At 37.3% G+C, this 18,443-nt stretch overlaps 1 pseudogene; it reads left to right on the top strand.

The window, feature by feature from the left end:
* The window catches only part of LOC102247619, a 65,072-nt pseudogene extending 50,824 nt beyond the window's left edge, over positions 1-14,248 (top strand).
* Positions 14,249-18,443: the final 4,195 nt, after the last annotated feature.

Here is an 18,443-nt window from a genome sequence, read left to right on the forward strand (position 1 = left end):
ATCCTGCATATCAGATATTTACATTACGATTCACAGCAGTAGCAAAATTACAGTTATGAAGTAGCAACGAAAATAATTTTATGGTTGGGGGTCACCACAACATGAGGAAGGTTGAGAATCATTGGGCTAGAGGGAAGCAATCAGTCTGCCCACCAGTTGGCCACTCTGGGTCAGTACAATTGCAGTGAGACTCGAACCCAACTGTGATGGGACTCCAGCCACTTTCAGGGACACAGGGACAACACAGGGGAAAAAAATGAACATGACAGGGAATAAAATCTGTTGGGGTAGGAGGAGAGAGCTGCGAAGGTTGGAGGAGGACTTACCAGTAGCATCCACGGTGAATCAGAAGTTCAGGTGGCCACTCGCCAGGCCTGGCATGGCAAGACTGACTCATCTCCCCTACATTGTCCTGCTGCTGTAGGGACACAAGGGGTTCCATCTGAGTCCCCACAAATGTATAGAAATTTGCCGGAAGCCGGTCCATCCTTGCTGCTTGGCACAGTCGCTGCAGGGAAGAAACATCTGCACAGCATATGTTTCAAGGGACCTGGCATATATAGCATATTGTTCTTAATATGTTTGCTCTCCTTAGTGCCATGTGTTTTAACCAAGGTCACCTCTCCCTACATTTTCTTTATTAATTCATCCATCAGTGGACATATAGTTTGCTTTTACATCTTGGCTATTGTAGTAAAGCTGCAACAAACAAAGGGATGTATATATCTTTATAAGTAAGTGTTTTGTTTTGTTTTGTGTTTTTTTTTCAGATAAAACCCAGAAGTGAAATTGCTAGACCATATGATAGTTCTATTTTTAAATTTTTGAGAAATACCTATACTATTTTCGGTAGTCGGTGCACCAATTTACGTTCTCACAATAAGAGTTCCCTTTTCTCCACAGCCTCATTAACACTTACTTTTTGTTGTCATTTTTTATAATAGTCCCTCTGACAGGTGTGGCATGATATCTCACTGTGGTTTTAATTCACATTTACCTTTTGATTAGGAATGCCAAACACCTTTTCATGAACCTGTTAGCCATCTGTATGTCTACTTTTGGAAAAAAAAAATGTCTCTTCAGATCCACTGCCCATTTTTTAATTAGATTTTTTTTTTTTTTTGCCATTGAGTTGTGTGAATTCTTTATATATTTTGGATATTAAATATATAAATATTTTTTATATTTTCAGATATTTCTCTCATTTAGTAGAGTGAGTATTTTGCTGATGGTTTCTTTGCTGTGCAAAAGCTTTATAGTCTGATGTAGTCCCACTTGTTTATTTTTTATTTTGTTATCTTTGCTTCTGATGTCAGATGAAAAAATTAATTGCCAAGACTGATGTCAATTAACTTACCACTTATGTTTTCTTCTTGGAGTTTTATGGTTTCAGGTCTTACATTAAAGTCTTTAATCTATTTTGAGTTAATTTTTTTTTTATCTTGTCTAAGCTAGTGATAGTTTTATTCTTTTCCACGTGACTGTTCAGTTTCCTAGCACCATTTACTGAAGAGACTGTCTTTCCCCCATTGTATATTTTGGCTCCTTTGTCATAAATTAATTCACCATATATGAGTGGTTTATTTTGAGGTGCTCTATTCTGTTCCAACAATCTATGTGTCTTGCCAATGCCAAGTTTGATAAAAGAGAATGTGATGCCTCTAACTTTGTAATTCTCAAGATTGCTTTGGCTACTTGGTTTCGTATTTGTGTGTATATGGTTTCATACAAATTTTAGATAGTTTGTTCCATTTCCTTTAAAAAAAAAGCCATTGGAATTTTGATAGAGATTGCACGGCATCTATAGATTTCATTGGATTGTATGGGCACTTTAACAGCAATAATTTTTCTAAAGCATGTTCATAGAATATCTTTCCATTTTTTTCTGTGTCTTCAGTATTTTTCATCAATGTGTCGGTGTACAGGTCTTTCATATTCTTAGTTAAATGTATCCCTAGGTATTTTATTCTATTCCATGCAATTGTAAATGTTAATTTCTCCTTTTCATTGTTCATCATCAGTGTATTAAAACTTGATGGAATTCTGTATATTGATTTTGTATCTGCCACTTTATTAAATTTATTTACAAGTTCTAAGGATTTTTTGGTGGAATTGTTAGGGTTTTCCATATACAATTTCATGCCATCTGGAAATAGTGACAGTTTTATTTTTTTTATTTTACTGTTTTGTTTTGTTTTTCTTTTTGCCTTATTGCTCCAGCTAAATATTCAAATACTACCTTGAATAAAGTACTGAGAGTGGCCATCTTTGTCTTGTTCCTCATTTTAGAGAAAAAAGTTCAGATTTTCAACATTAAGTATGTTGCTGTCTGTGTGGGCTTTTTATATATGGCCTTTATTATGTTGAGAGAAATTCCTTCTATACCAATTAGGTTGACAATTTTTATCGTTTTTATCATAAATGGATGTTGGGTTTTTTTAAATGATTTTTCTGCATCTATTGACATGATCATAATGATTTTTATCATTTTTTTGTTAATTTGATATATCACATGCATTTGTGGATATTTAACCATTTTTGTATTTCTGGAATAAATCCCATTTGATCTTGCTGTGACCCTTTTTAATGTATTGTTAAATTTGCTGATGATGAAAATTGTTGATGATTTTTACATCTGTGTTTATCAGGGTTATTGGCCTATAATTTAATTTTTTTGTGGCATTCTTTTCTGGTTTTGGTAACAGATTAACACTGGCCTCATAAAATGAGTTTGGAAGTATTTCCTCCTCTTCTAATTTTTGGAAGAGTTTGAGAAAGATTAGTATTAATTGTTCTTTGAATGTTTTATATAATTTACCAGTGAAGCCATCTGTTTCTGGATTTTTGTTTGTTGAGAGGTTTTTAATTATTGATTCAGTCTTCTTACCAGCATGCAGTCTATTCAGATTTTCTATTTATTCAGAATTCAGTATTGGAAGGCTGTATGTAGGAATTTATTCTTTTCTTCTATTTTGTCCAATTTATTGACATGTAATTGTTGATAGTCATCTCTTATGATTCTTTGTGTTTCTGTGGTATCAGTTTCAGTTTTCTCTTTTACATCTAATTTGGTGAGTCCAGCTAAAGATTTACCAGTTTTGTTTATATTTTCCAAAAACCAGTTCTTGATTTTATTATCTTTTCTGTCTTTTTAGTCTCTATGTCATTAATTTCCCCAGCACTTTGACTATATTTTGCCTCTTCTGGCCTTCAAAGTCTCTTCTAGGAAAATCTGCTGATATTCTATGAGGTTCCCTTGTATGTAATAAGTTGATCTTCTTTTCCAGCATTTAATAAACATTATTTATTCAAATAAGGTTTTTGTATCCCCTTTCTCATTCTGAAATCTCTATAATACAAATGTTAGTCTATGTGATGTTGTCTGCTAAGTCTCTTAAGATATCTTTATTTTTTTTTTTTTTTTTGCTACTCTGATTGGATGGGTTCCTCTGTCCTATCTTGAAGGTCACTATTTTTTTTTTTTTTCATTTGCTTCATTTAGTCAGATGTTGGACCTTTTTTACATGTTTTTCAGTTTAGTTATTGCATTTTGTGTCTCTGCCACTTTTGTTTGGAACTTTATATATATATATTTCCTATCTTTTTACTGATTTTCTTTCCGTGTTCATTCTATTTCCAACAGTGGGAATTCTCAGACATTACTTTAAACTCTTTATAAGGTAAATTACTTGTCTTTGTTTCATCAAGATTTTTTTCCTAATGTTTTATTTTGTTCATTTATTTGGAATACATTTCTTTGTTTCTTCAATTTGCTTAAATCTGTGTTGGTCTCTATGGATTACATGAAGCAGCTATCTTTCCTTGAAGGGTTGGTCTTATGTAGGAGATGAAGCTTATCATTCAACCCTGCTCTAGTCCTTAGATGTCTTTCAAACCCTGGTGATTGTCCAAGCAGCCTATATTATTTATTAGCTTCCTGTAGTTGAGGGTGTGCCAAGACCAGTCATTGTCCCAAAGTGGAGTATCAGTCAGCACCTGAATACAGGCTGATTGTAAGGCAGACAATCAGCAGCTTCTAAAGTATGCAAATGCTTTTAAAGCTAGGAAATTAGTCTCTTTCACATGTCTGCGTGTTTTTACAAAGGGCTGCTGTTGCACTAGACAATGGGGTGAGTTAAATCTTTTTGCAGGCCCTTTAGGAGCCATTCCTCAGTTCACCACAGCCTCAAGGGTCTTGTGGGTGCAAGCCTTACTGGTCTTCAAAGACATATTTTGGAGGCTTATCTCTCAGGTGTTGTTCTTAATTCTTGTTTGCTTAATGTGGATAAACCCTTCAAGCCTTAGGGATAAGCTCTCGGTTTTGAGTTTTTACCTGATTGTGGGTCACCATAAGCAAGATAGGATTTATGATGAAATTGTATGTCAGCCTTTTCTACCTGGTTCAATGTGGTTTCTCTCCCATTTTCCTGATGTAAAGGGGTCACCTTGTCAGTTTTCAGTTCTTTATCAGAAAATAGTGTTCCATATATAGCTATAGATTTGGTGTGTCCATTGGAAGAGGTGAGTTTAGGATCTTTCTAAGTTTTCATCATGAATGAAACTATAAATAAATTTCTTTAATGGATAATATTAAATGCTGATACTTTTCCTGTGTCTGAGAGTAAACAAAGAGAAACTCTAATCCTTTTGAGAATGGGAGCACTGAGGTAAAGAAAATGCCTATAGTAAAATAAAACTGAATTGTAAGCAGAACGAAATTTTTAAAAATTCCAGTAAAGACTTATATTCTACTTACAATTTACTTCCATGTGGGCCATTTTTCATAGAAATTTGTATTCATTCATGATTAATAACTAAGGCTGTAAATAATTTGTTTAAAAATTATTTAAATTTTATTAAATGATGTATCATAAATGTTTACTTAGTGCTTAAAAATTTTCATTGTTCTTCTCTAAAAGATGGAGAGATATTTATATCAGTAATATTCTTATATTATTAAACTAAAAATATACAGTAGATTATCCTTTTTCCTTTTCACTATTTGTCATTTTTGCATTTTTACAATATTAAGAAAAGTCATCTGAATGTTATTAGACACATTGAGATTATCTATTCTCTAATAATAAAAGCATAATATGCTAATTAGACTGGGCAGCCAAATGACTTTCCAGATATCATTCCGGATGTCCTTCCAGACAAAGCTGCAATGGTGGGGGCCAAGGCAGAGGCAGTTAGGGGCGATCAGGCAGGCAGGTGAGTAGATAAGGGCGATCAGGCAGTCAGGCAGTGTGGTTAGGGGCATCAGGCAGGGCAGGCAGAGGAGTTAGGGGCAATTAGGCAGGCAGGCAGAGGTGGTTAGGGACAATCAGGCAGGCAGGCAAAGGGGTTAGGGGTGATAAGGCAAGCAGGCAGATGAGCGATTAGGAGCCAGCAGTCCTGGATTGTGAGAGGGATATCTGACTGCCAGTTAAGGCCTGATCCCAGGAATCGGGCCTAAACTGGCAGTTGGACATCCCCCAAGGGGTCCCGGATTGCAAGAGGGTGCAGGCCTGGCTGAGGGAAACCGCCCCCCCACCCTGTGCACAAATTTTGTGTACCGGGCCTTTAGTGTTTTATAAAACAATTATTTTAAAGTGCAAATTCATATATTTCTATTAGTGAGTGAAGGCATTTATAATACAACATGTACACATTTAATTACCAAAAGCCTAAGTGTATAATCCAGATCCCAAATACATTTATTGAAATATATAATAAATTCAAAGCTTATTTGGCTGTTAAGTTACATATTCTCTGAAATTTTCGACAAAATTCCTCAGAAGGTAGAAAGTGATCAAACAAAATAAAAATAGGAACTGTTTCTTAAATATTTCAGTATGGTATGCATGCCCAAATACACAAGTGACACATTATTTTTAATCAGAAATGATGGGTAAAAGTTGGCATTGCCAGGAGCAAAATCCATTTGAAAGCTATAGTCATGCTGTGTGAAAGAAAAGAAAGCCAAATTTAGATATGAAGCTGTTAGCAAAACCTTATCTTTCACTAGGGCACTTCAACTCTGCTATTTTTAACTAAATTTATTGACAAAATAAATAAATTAGTAATTTATAATAAGTTTCAAATAATTGTTTGGAATAAAATATAAATGTAATGGTTCAAAAGACAACAAATAAACCTCTGAAGTTTTTACAACATATAGGACTCAATATACCTTGACCATTTGCAAAGAGACAGAGTTAGAAAGAGTAGGTGCTGGGGGGTGGGGGGAGATGTAGATAAGAGTTTACTAGAGAGAGGAAAGAAAAAGAGAGGGAGAGAGGGAGAAAGAACATTTGATAAACACTAATTATATTTCTGAACATTGGGTTTGAAAAGATAAATTATGTTAGTAATGAGATGATTAAAAATTATCTGCTTCTTCTACCACAATCCTCCTTTATCATCTTGCAAACTATAAAAAGTAATTTAACATTATACTAGATTAGAATTAAGATACTTTTATTGACATGTGCAATGGAAAACAAACAACTAAATAAAAATCAATAAACTGTAAAAACAAAGTTGGTGAAAACTAGACTTATTTGAGGATGTAAAAGTAATTTTTAATGAGGCAGAATTATTGAAAATACCAACTGCTCATTGAAAGTTGTAACTGATATAGAAAGTGACTTCTAACCTAAATTTATACTTGCAATTATAAATTCATAGCCTCATAATCAAACACAAATCTATAGCTTATAGTCATTCAGTATGTATGCAATATAAATTATTTTGTTTTTACTGCTATTACAAAGTTTATATTATAGATTGGAAAATCTCAAAGGTCAAAGTTAAAATCGTTTTACCCTTTGAAGCATTATAGAGGAATCTGGATAGTATTATGCTAAATGACAAAAGCCAGTCTGAGAAAGGCAATTATCACATGATCTCACATATAGGTGGAATCTAATGAACAAAATAAACTGACAACAAAATAGATCCAGAGACATGGAAGCACAGACAGACTGATGGATATCAGAGGAAAGAGAAGAGAGGAGGGCGGGAAGATTAACCAAAGAAATTATATGCATACTAGAGGCCTGATGAATGCACTGGGGGTAGGGGAGAATCCCTCAGCCCGGCTTGTGCCCTCTTGCAGTCCGGTGACGAGGCAGAATTATTGAAAATACCAACTGCTCATTGAAAGTTGTAACTGTGATATAGAAAGTGACTTCTAACCTAAATTTATACTTGCAATTATAAATTCATAGCCTCATAATCAAACACAAATCTATAGCTTATAGTCATTCAGTATGTATGCAATATAAATTATTTTGTTTTTACTGCTATTACAAAGTTTATATTATAGATTGGAAAATCTCAAAGGTCAAAGTTAAAATCGTTTTACCCTTTGAAGCATTATAGAGGAATCTGGATAGTATTATGCTAAATGACAAAAGCCAGTCTGAGAAAGGCAATTATCACATGATCTCACATATAGGTGGAATCTAATGAACAAAATAAACTGACAACAAAATAGATCCAGAGACATGGAAGCACAGACAGACTGATGGATATCAGAGGAAAGAGAAGAGAGGAGGGCGGGAAGATTAACCAAAGAAATTATATGCATACTAGAGGCCTGATGAATGCACTGGGGGTAGGGGAGAATCCCTCAGCCCGGCTTGTGCCCTCTTGCAGTCCGGTGACCCCTCAGGGGATGTCTGCCTGCCGGCTTAGGCCCACTCCCCACTTCTGGCTGAGCCATGCTCCCCCTGTGGAAGCACACTGACCACCAAGGGGAAGCTCCTGCCTTGAGTGTCTGCCCTCTGGTGTCAGTGTGCATCATAGCGACCCGTGATTCCACCATTTAGTTGATTTACATATTGGCATTTTATTATATAGGGTAAGCATTACTGATGGACACAGAAAATAGTGCAGTAAGCCTGGGTGGAGGTTTTGGGGGGAGCGACTGAGCAGAGTGGAAGGGGTCAATCGGGGAAAAAGGGGGACATCTGTAATAGTACTTTCAACAATTAAGGAACATTTAAAAAACTTTTTAAATGTTCATGTAATACCTAATATTATAAATAATCAGATCTATCAATGCCTTAACATCCCAATAAATTATTATAGAAAATAACAGAAAAACTGTTATGGATCAAAATTAAGTATCAAGAACTCTTGAGGACATATATTTCTATACAAAACAGAATAATTTAACTTAATAAAATGGAGGGATGAGTAGAGGTGGATGAGGTCTATAGTGTAAGCTGATTCTCAACTTTTGTAGAGAGACTCAATTGATGATGTCTATAACTAATACACATAATAGTGGATGATATAATTTAGGAGTCTGCATATAACTTTCAAAGATACCTTACCAGAAGTAGTTGAAAATTTTTTCCTACATACTGGATCTAAGGATATGGAGGGGTGGATGTGAAGTTTGTTACATTTCACTAAAAGCATTTTAATACTATTTAGTTTTAGCAACTAATTCATTTCTTTGTTGAAAAAATATAACCTAAAAAATAAACAATTAAACAGGTAGAGCACTAAAGCACAGAAGATATTACTAGAACATTTCTGGGAGATATAGAAAAAATATATACTTTATGTACCTATGAACTAAAATATAATGAAACTTTAGGTAGGAAACTTTAAATTATCTAATTAAAATATATGAGTAGATATTATATTTTGAGTACAGTACACAGCACTAATGATGGGAATATGAAGTTTGCCAGAGAAAATAGAATATAGGTATAAGGAACAGTACATTTAAATGCTGTTGTACCCTAGCCAGTTTGGCTCAGAGGATAGAGCATGGCTGGGGACTGAATGGTGCTGGATTTAATTCCGTCAAAGTCATGTACTTTGGTTGCAGGTTCCCCCGCCTTGGTTGGGGTTCATGTAGTAGGCAACCAATCAATGTGTATGGATGTTTTTCTCTCCCTCTCCCATCCCACTCTCTCTAAAAATCAATGGAAAAATATCCTTGGGTGAGGATCAACATCAACAACAACCAATCAATAAATAAATAAACAAACAAACACATAAAGGTTGTTGTAAGTTGTGAGATATCATAATGTATGAAGTAACTTTTGGGGTTATTAATTTGGGTGGAGTAAGAAGTTAGTTAAGACTGGCCAGTGCCTGGCACCTGGGAGCAGGGGGAGGGGAGGGCCCTGCAGGCCCCCAGGGCAAAAAAGGGATCAGCATTCTTCTGACCGAAGCCCTGGTTCATCATTGATGGAGATGGAGCCAGAGAAAGTCAATGTGCAGAGGGGGTCGAGCACAGATGCGATTCCTCCTACTGCGGTGCTGCCACGGGATGAGGATGCCACTCTGGGCCACCCGACCCGGTCGCGCCCAGTCCCGCAGATGCCTGCCACGCCGCCCAGGCGAGCACCAAGGAGGTCAGGAGGACCCGCTCTCTGCACGGCCGTGCCCAGCGACCACTTTCGGACCCAAGGCCTGTGTGCTGCAGAACCCAGACCATTGTGCACATCCAGGACCTGCCAGCCAGCGGCTGACGTGGAGCAAGTCCCCAAAGAGCGTCCTCACCATCAAGAAGACCCAGGAGGCCAGCATGCTGCAGCCTTCAAGGCCCTCTGCGTGTACCTGATGGAGGAGAACAACTCCATCGTGTATGTGGAGAAGGTTCTAGAAGACCTTGCCATCGTGGGAGACGACAGCTTTGGCCGGTGAAGAAGTTCTGCACCTTCAGAGAAGACTTGACGACCTTTCCGACCAGACGGATTTCATCATCTGCCTGGGGGGCACGGGATCCTGCCCTGTGCCTGCCTCCTCTTGCAGCTGAGTGCCCACGCCCAGGGCAGCGTGCCTCCGGTCTTGGCATTGTACCTGGGCTCCCCGGGCTTCCTGACCCCCTTCAACTTCCAGAACTTTCCGACCCAAGTTACTCAGGTGATAAAGGGAAATGCAGCTATTGTTCTTCGGAGCTGGCTGAAGGTCAAGGTCGTGAAGGAGCTCAGAGGGAAGGAGACTGCCATGACTAATGGGGTCAGTGAGAATGGGGTCCCGGCCTCCGACTGGGACACGGAGGCCAGGAAGCAGGTCACACGGTCACATGTTCAAGCAGGTCTTGAACAAAGTGGTGATTGACAGAGGCCCCTCCTCTTACCTGTCCAACCTGGACGTCTACCTGGACGGACACTTCATCACCACAGTGCAGGGTGATGGCATGATCGTCTCCATACCCCGACCGGCGGCATACAAGGTGGCAGCGCGGGTCTCCATGATCCAACCCATGTCGGCCATCATGATCATGCGCATCTGTCCCCACTCACTGCCATTCCGGCCCATCCTGGTCCCTTCAGTAGTCGAGCTCAAGATCGTGTTATCACCGGAACATCGTGTGAGTGTCCTGCAATGGACGAAAGAGGCAGGAGATCCGCCATGGAGACAGCATCAGCAGCAACACCTAGTGCTACCCGCTCCCCTCCATCTGCGTGCGAGCCCCTGTGAGTGAATGGCCCGAGACCCTGGCCCAGAGTCCGCACTGGAACGTGCACAAGCAGCAGGCTCACTTGGCGGATCAGGACGGGGAGGAGGGCTAGCCTCGCCTGCTGCACCCTGTGGTCCAAGGTCACATGCCCTGTAGGCATCAGGTGTGACATCACTTCTGTCTGTAGCCAGAGGAGCCCCTGAGTCTGCCTTTGTCAACCAGAACAACCGTTTTTAACATTTTAAATCTGACCTTTTTTTGCATTTCTGAATATGCCAAGCAAGCAACAGTCAGGGCCAGTCCCTGGGCAGGGACGCCCAACTGCATGGGCTCTTCGTGCTCCTTGTCAGGAAACTTCCACAGATCAGTCTATCACATTGAGAGGCATCAGAATGGATGGATCTATCCTTTGGTGTTGAAATGAAGTCTCACAGCTGAGTCCTCCTTCCGGGGAAAAAAAAATTAGTTAAATAAGGGGAGAGAAGGTAAAGAGGGAAAATTAGATGAGGCCCGATTATTAAGACTATTTTGTGACATAATAAGAAATTTAAACTATTTTTCTGGTAAAGAATAATCATCTAATGTATTTAACTTGAAGGAATATGTGATCAGATTTAAATTATAAAATATAACTGTCAGTGCTGCATGTCAATGAAATTAATACAATCAGTGTTGCTGGCTGTGCAATATGGCATACTGTTTACAACAAACTTTTTGGTTGTTTTTAATAAGTAGAAAGAATAGACTCTAAATAAGTATAAAAAGAATCATATAGTAAATACATAAACCAGTACCATAGTCATTTGTAGTCATTATAGAGTATTATGTTCTGTACATAATTGTATGTGTTATATTATGCAATATGAAGTTATGATGGCTACAACATCACAAGGTTATAAGAATTTTTCAGCTCCATTATAATCTTATGGGACAATCAGAGTATTTATTTGTTTGTTTACTTAATCCTCATCCTAGGATATTTTTTCTTTTGAATTTTAGAGAGAGTAGAAGAGAAGAAGGGAGTGGGAGGAGAGAAAGAGAGAGAGAAGCACATCAATGAGTTGCATCCTGCACATGCCCTGACTGAGCTGGGAACAAACCTACAACCCAGGTATGTGCCCTGGACCAGAAATTGAACCTTCAACCCTTCAGTATGTGGGACAATGCTATATATACCACTGAGCAACACCAGCCAGGGCTAGACAGACAAATTTTTAAAAATAAAAGCAGATTTTAAAAATGTTTGATTAACTTGAGGGGTTAACACAATGATGGTAAAGTGAATAATAATAATTTGGGACTCCCTCAGTGAAGAGATTTCCCAAATCATTAAGAATTCCTGCTAGGAAACCAAAATGCATGCTTAGGTAAATGCCTGTACTCGCCGCCTCCCACAACTACATCAAAATTACAACTAAAATACAGAACAACCATCATTCAGAACCACCTGAAATCTGGTTGAATGGAAGTTCTACGACTAGAGAAGTAAAGAAGAAAGAATACTGATACTAGTAGTAGGGGCCGAGGCACAGAACAGGTTGATCCAACACCCATGTGTGGTGCTTTTTTAATCAGGAGGAAAATCTCGGCTGTGGAGAACTCCAATGAGGAGCAAGGGGTCCCAGCCCCATAACAGATCCCCAGCCCAAGGTTCCAGAGTTGGGAAGAGAAGTCCCCATAATACTGGGCTGTAAAAACCAGCGGAGATTGTGGCTGAGTGGGGGCCGACAAACAAACTCACATGGCCTCACTCCTTCTCGGAGATTGTGGCTGAGTGATAGGGAGGCTGCTGAAGACCCAGGCAGGTCCTCTTAAGGGGCCGACAAACAAACTCACATGGCCTCACTCCTTCTGAGTGCCAGCGCTGGAGCAGCAGCTAGGGGGGATCCAGGGACATATGGGTAGAAACTGAATTGTCTGGTTTTGGAGCAAGAACTAGGGGGTGTCTTTCCCCCAGACAGGGGTGCTCACAAGAGTCATTGTTCCTATACTGGGACCTCTGCCATTCCAGAGCTGACTGGAAACCATAGCTAAGTTTCCATCAGCATGACTCACTCACACTGTTCTCTACATCCTGATGATTCCCTGAGACCCTACCCCATCCAATTTGCAGCCCCACCCAAGCTGTTTGCAGTGGATTTTCTGTATGAATTTTCTGTCCTGGCTCAGGCTTCAGACTTTCCTAAAATCTCTAAAACAAGCAGCAGCTGGCATTAGTGAGCCCAACACCTGGCATTAGCAGCAGCCTACCTTACTTGAGAACTTGGCCTTGCCTTGGCACTTCCAAGTCCAGCAGAAGTAGCATTCATCTTCAGATCATTCTGTAGCTCCTGCCTAGTGGCCCCAGACAATGGCTAAATTTGCACCTCCCTGGAGCCCCCAGAGCCAGTGCACCTGGTGGACAGCTTCAGACCAAAGGAGAATACAACTCTACACATCCAGAAGTAACACACTCAAGGGTAAACTCAGTGAGCACCAAACCTCCGCTGAAGCAAGTCCTGCTCCATAGGGGTGTCTCCTGCACAGTAGCTCTTCCACTGTAGTCACAGATGGTCCTCACAGCCAATTGACCTGGAAGTCAATTCCTCCCTATGATGCCAACAGCAATCAAGGCTCAACTACAAGACTGTATATGGCCCACACAGGGGCGCACCTAGAATTCCCAGCTCAGGTGACTGGAGAAGCGGGGCACCTACTACGTAAGGTCACTCCACCAAGTCCAGGAGACATAACAACTCTACCTAATACATAGAAACAAACTCAGGGATCAGCCAAAATCTGGAGACAAAGAAACAGGTCACAAATGAAAGAACAGAAGAAATCTCCAGAAAAAGAACTAAATGAAATGGAAGCAAGCAAACTAATAGATAAAGAGTTCAAAACAATGATTATAAGGTTGCTCAAGGATATTAAATGAGAGCTTCAATGGACTTAGTGAGACTTTTAAAGACCTTAGTAAGAATTTCAAAGGACCAGTTAAAAATTAAGCATACACTAACTGAAAAAAAAAATAATTTACAAGAATTCAACAGTAGAGTAGAGGATTCTAAGAAGCAATCAATGATTTGGAATATAAAGAAACAAAAAATACCCAATCAGAAAATCAAAAAGAAAAAATAATCTAAAAGTATGAGGATAGTGTAAGGTGCCTCTGGGACAACTTCAAGCATACCAATATTCACATTATAGGTGTGCCAGAAGGAGAAAAGAGAGGGCAAGATATTGAAAACCTATTTGAAGAAATAATGACAGAAAACTTCCCCTACTTGGGAAATAAATAGACTTACAAGTCCTGGAAGTGAAGAGAGTCCCAAACAAGAGAAACCTGAAAAGACCCACACTGAGACACATCATAATTAAAAATCCAAGGGTAAAAGACAAAGAGAGAATATTAAAAGCAGCAAGAGAAAAGCAGTTAGTTACCTACAAGGGAGTTCCCAAAGAACTGCCAGCTGATTTCTCAACAGAAACTTTGCAGGCCAGCAGGGAGTGGCAAGAAATATTCAAAGTGATGAATAGCAAGGACCTACAACTAAGATTATTCTACTCAACAAAGCTATCATTTAGAATTGAAGGTCAGATAAATAGCCTCATAGACAAGAAAAAGCTAAAGAAGTTCATCACCACAAAATGAGTATTACATGAAATGTAGAAGTGTATTCTTTAATAATAGGAAGGAAAGAAGACGAAGAAGAAGAAGAAGAAGAAGAAGAAGAAGAAGAAGAAGAAGAAGAAGAAGAAGAAGAAGAAGAAGAAGAAGAAGAAGAAGAAGAAGAAGAAGAAGAAGAAGAAGAAGAAGAAGAAGAAGAAGAAGAAGAAGAAGAAGAAGAAGAAGGAGGAGGAGGAGAAGAAATAAAGTGGAAATACATATATATCTATCAATAATTGAATCCAAAAATCAAAATAAATGAGCAAAAAATCTAACGAACAAAATAAACTGATGAACAAACTAGAACCAGGGGCATGGAAACATGGAACAGACTGATGAATATCAGAAAGAAGGAGGAAGGGGGAGAGCAGGAAGAGATTAACCAAAGAACTTATACACATATGCATATATACATTATCCTATGGACACAGACAATAAATAGGTAGTGAAGGCCTGGGGTGGGGCGGGAACCAGGAGAAGGTGGCAATTGGCGGGACAATAAAGGGAACATCTGTTATATTCTCAAACAATAACAATTTAAAAAATTCCTTAGCAAGCAAGTAAGTATAAACCCACATAAGTATGTTCTCTTAAAATGAACAATGATGTAATAATGGAGAATAGAAATTGTATTAGAATATAATTTGGACATAAATTTGTTTTTAATTTAAATTTTGTTTATTAAATCTAGTCCAGCTCAACTATGTGCCAGGGAGAGATTTGTGTTAGTTGCATACTGCTTAATTTTCTCCTCATAAAGACACTGTAAGTATTAGTATTTTCACTTAATAGAAAAGGTGAGCTTAAGTCAGACAAAGAGATAAAACATATTGCCTAAGGTTACATACCTAGGAACTTGAGGAATCGAATTTTTTTAACATTGCAGTTTATTTTCTGTTTAGATCATGATGACTCAAAATGAGTTTGATGCTCTAGAAAAGGCATCGTTTTATTTAAGATTTATAAATCACATGACAAATATGTTTTCAGGTATCTATATCATTTGTATTTCATCTTACAACATTTCACTGTCATTTTAACCTAGAGGTGAAAGATAATTTATGAAATTAGCCATGTGTTAACACTTTATGCAGGAAATTAAATATGTTATCTCTGACAGTTTGCTTTTTTATGATAATGTTATTGGTGAATGTTATTGGAAAAAAGTATACTCTAGTGATATCACTTTGTTGCTGAATTTTCCTCATTGATAATAGGACGAGTAAATGTTATAAGAGTTATATAAATTGTGTGGGGCCTACATTTGTTATTTATAGTATCTTCTGAAACAGAATATGTCAAAATATATTTTTCTTCCTTCTTGAGAAGAAGCATTCTTATCTTAAGCCAAGTTCTATATAGAATTCCTTTATCATGTTTTGGGGCCATATAGAACTTTGATTTATTATTATAATACTAGAGGCCTGATGCACAAAATTTATGCAAGAGTAGGCCTTCCTTTCCCTGGCTGCCAGCACCAGCTTCCCTCTGGCATTCGGGACCCTTCCCTCCAGCTGCTGGCAGGCACCTGGGACCTGGGCTTCCCTCACAGCCCCAGCTTTGTCCAGAAGGACATTTGGAAGGGCATCTGGTCTAATTAACATATTATGTTTTTATTTTTATAGAGAATATATTTGTTAATTAATTTAGATTCTCTTCCTCATATACTTGGGTTTTCTTGATGTAGATTAGAACAGACCCATAGCCAATTACTTGGCTATTATAGTGATATTAAATTGCCACATTTATTATTATTAAGTTGTTGTTCTGTGACAGGAACTATGATAACTGCCAAAAAATATAAAGATAAATCATTTATGTCTCTGTCCTAAAGTAAGAGCTCACAATCTAGTGAGGGTTGGCAGAAGTATAGAATAACATACAACAAAGTTTTGAATCAAGTGTTCTGGAAGTTCCAAAGCTAGGAAAGCTAAATTCCTGAAAATTTTAGAAAACACAGAGAGAATTCTTTAAGTCTGGACTTGAAGAAAGAGAAGGTATTGCCTTGTCATTCCAGGGAGAAGATGTCATAGTCACAGATAAAGTGATTTGAAAGACCAAAGATATTTTTGGTGAAGAATTTAAAACTTGATGTGGTTCTAATATAAAGTGTTGTTGTTTTTTTAAAGTTTGAGATATACATTAGACCATGTTATTGCCAGCCAGTTAGATAACTTATTAAGAAAAAAGAGGAAAAGAAAGAATACAAGGGAAAAACACTGGTGATGATTTTAAGGAAAAAAACAACAACAACTATATGAGCATATTCTAAATTTTTATGTTAAAATACAAATATTATTTTATACTATTTAATTGACATGAATGGATATACTTTAAATATCTAGAAAGGTATTTTCAGGATTTTTTATGAGTTACATATATAACAGCATACATTTTATTATCCTTAAGATTTCAAAAGAGGCATTCTTATAAATGGAAGTAAAACAATGTGAAATAACCTTTCTTGGCCTTTATTTAAAAAATTTTCTAGAACTTTTATGCTAATATTAGTATTTAATTAATATTAGTATACAAAATAATATCCATTTTATGGACATATAAAAATATTCAGATAGATGATAATTTCACAAATGTAAATTCTTTGTATTTTTCTTATTTTTAATCTTAATGATTATTTACCATAAATTATACTGAGAAACATATAAGATAGAATGATAGAATATGAAATTCACAGATCATCACAAGTCTGCATATTTTAAAAAATATGCATGAATAGTATGATTAAAATGTATGTGATAACTCTAATTACATAAAAATATATGATGTGAAATTGTTTAAATCCAAAAAGACAAATATAAAGTTAATTAGAATATTATAATGACTTTTAGATAGTGCCAAGTTTCATGAAAAGTAATGCTCCACATTAAATTCAAGTCAATTATAAATATCACAAATGACAGTTAAAGCATAAAGGTTTTATTGCATATTAATTGTAATATGTACTTTTTATATAAAAGCACATAATTTGACTTCTAAGACCTATAAGATAGAATAAGTTATAAGTAACCCACATACTGCAAAGCACATGCAAATACCATATAACAAATATTAAGAAAAATATAACAAATGGAACAGAACAGAAAACCCAGAAATTGACCCAAGCCATTATACCCAATTAATATTTGACAAAGGAGGCAAGAGCATATAATAGAATCAAGACAGTCTCTTCAATAAATGGTGTTAGAAAAGTTGGACAGATACATGCAAAAAAAATGAAACTAGACCACCAACTTACACCATACACAAGAATAAACTCAAAATGGATAAAAGACTTAAATGTAAGTTGTGAAACCATAAAAATCCTAGAAGAAACCATATACAGCAAAATCACAGACATCTCTTATAGCAATATGTTTATAGATACATCTCCTAAGGCAAATGAAACTAAGGAGGAAATAAACAAATGGGACTACATCAAAATAAAAAGCCTCTGCACAGCAAAAGAAACCATCAACAAAACAAAGAGAGCACACTATCTGGAGAACATATTTGATAATGACACATTTGATAAAGGGTTGATATCCAAAATATATAATGAACTCACACAACTTAACGAAAGGAAGATAAACAACCCAATTTAAAAAATGGGCAAAGGACCTAAATAGACACTTCTCCAAAGAGAACATACAGATGGTCAAGAGACATATGAAAAAATGTTCCAAGTCATTAATCATCTGAGAGGTGCAAGTCCAAACAACAATGAGGTACCATCTCACACCTGTCAGAATGGCTACCATCAACAAATCAACAAATGACAAGTGCTGGAGAGGATGTGGAAAAAAGGGAATCAGCATACTGCTGGTGGGAATGCAGACTGGTGTACTAGAAGTTTCCTCAAAAAAATAAATATGGAACTGACATTTGACCCAGTGATCTCACTTCTAGAAATATATATTAAGAAACCCAAAGCACCAATCAGAAAGAATGTATGCATCCCTATGTTCATAGAAGTACAATTTACAATACCTAAGATCTAGAAATAGCCCAAATTCCCATCAGTAGATGAGTGGATAAAACAGCTGTGGTACATTTATATTATGGAATACTATGCAGCAGTAAACATTAAGAACATCTCACCCTTTGAGACAGCATGGAGGGACCTAGAGAAAATGACGCTAAGTGAAATAAGTCAGTCAGAGAAAGACAAGTATCACATGATCACACTCATATGTGGAACTAAGTAACAAAATAAACAGATGAATGGAGTGGATCTAGAGACATGGAAGCATGGAACACAGTATGGAATCTCAGAGGGAAGGTGGGGGAGGGTGGTGGGAAGTAATCAACTAAGGAACTCGTATGCATATATGCATGGCCCATAGACACAGACAATGGGGTGGTGAGGCCTGGGGTGGA

Source organism: Myotis brandtii, unplaced genomic scaffold (assembly GCF_000412655.1).
Source record: "Myotis brandtii unplaced genomic scaffold, ASM41265v1 scaffold159, whole genome shotgun sequence".
Lineage (NCBI taxonomy): Eukaryota > Metazoa > Chordata > Mammalia > Chiroptera > Vespertilionidae > Myotis > Myotis brandtii.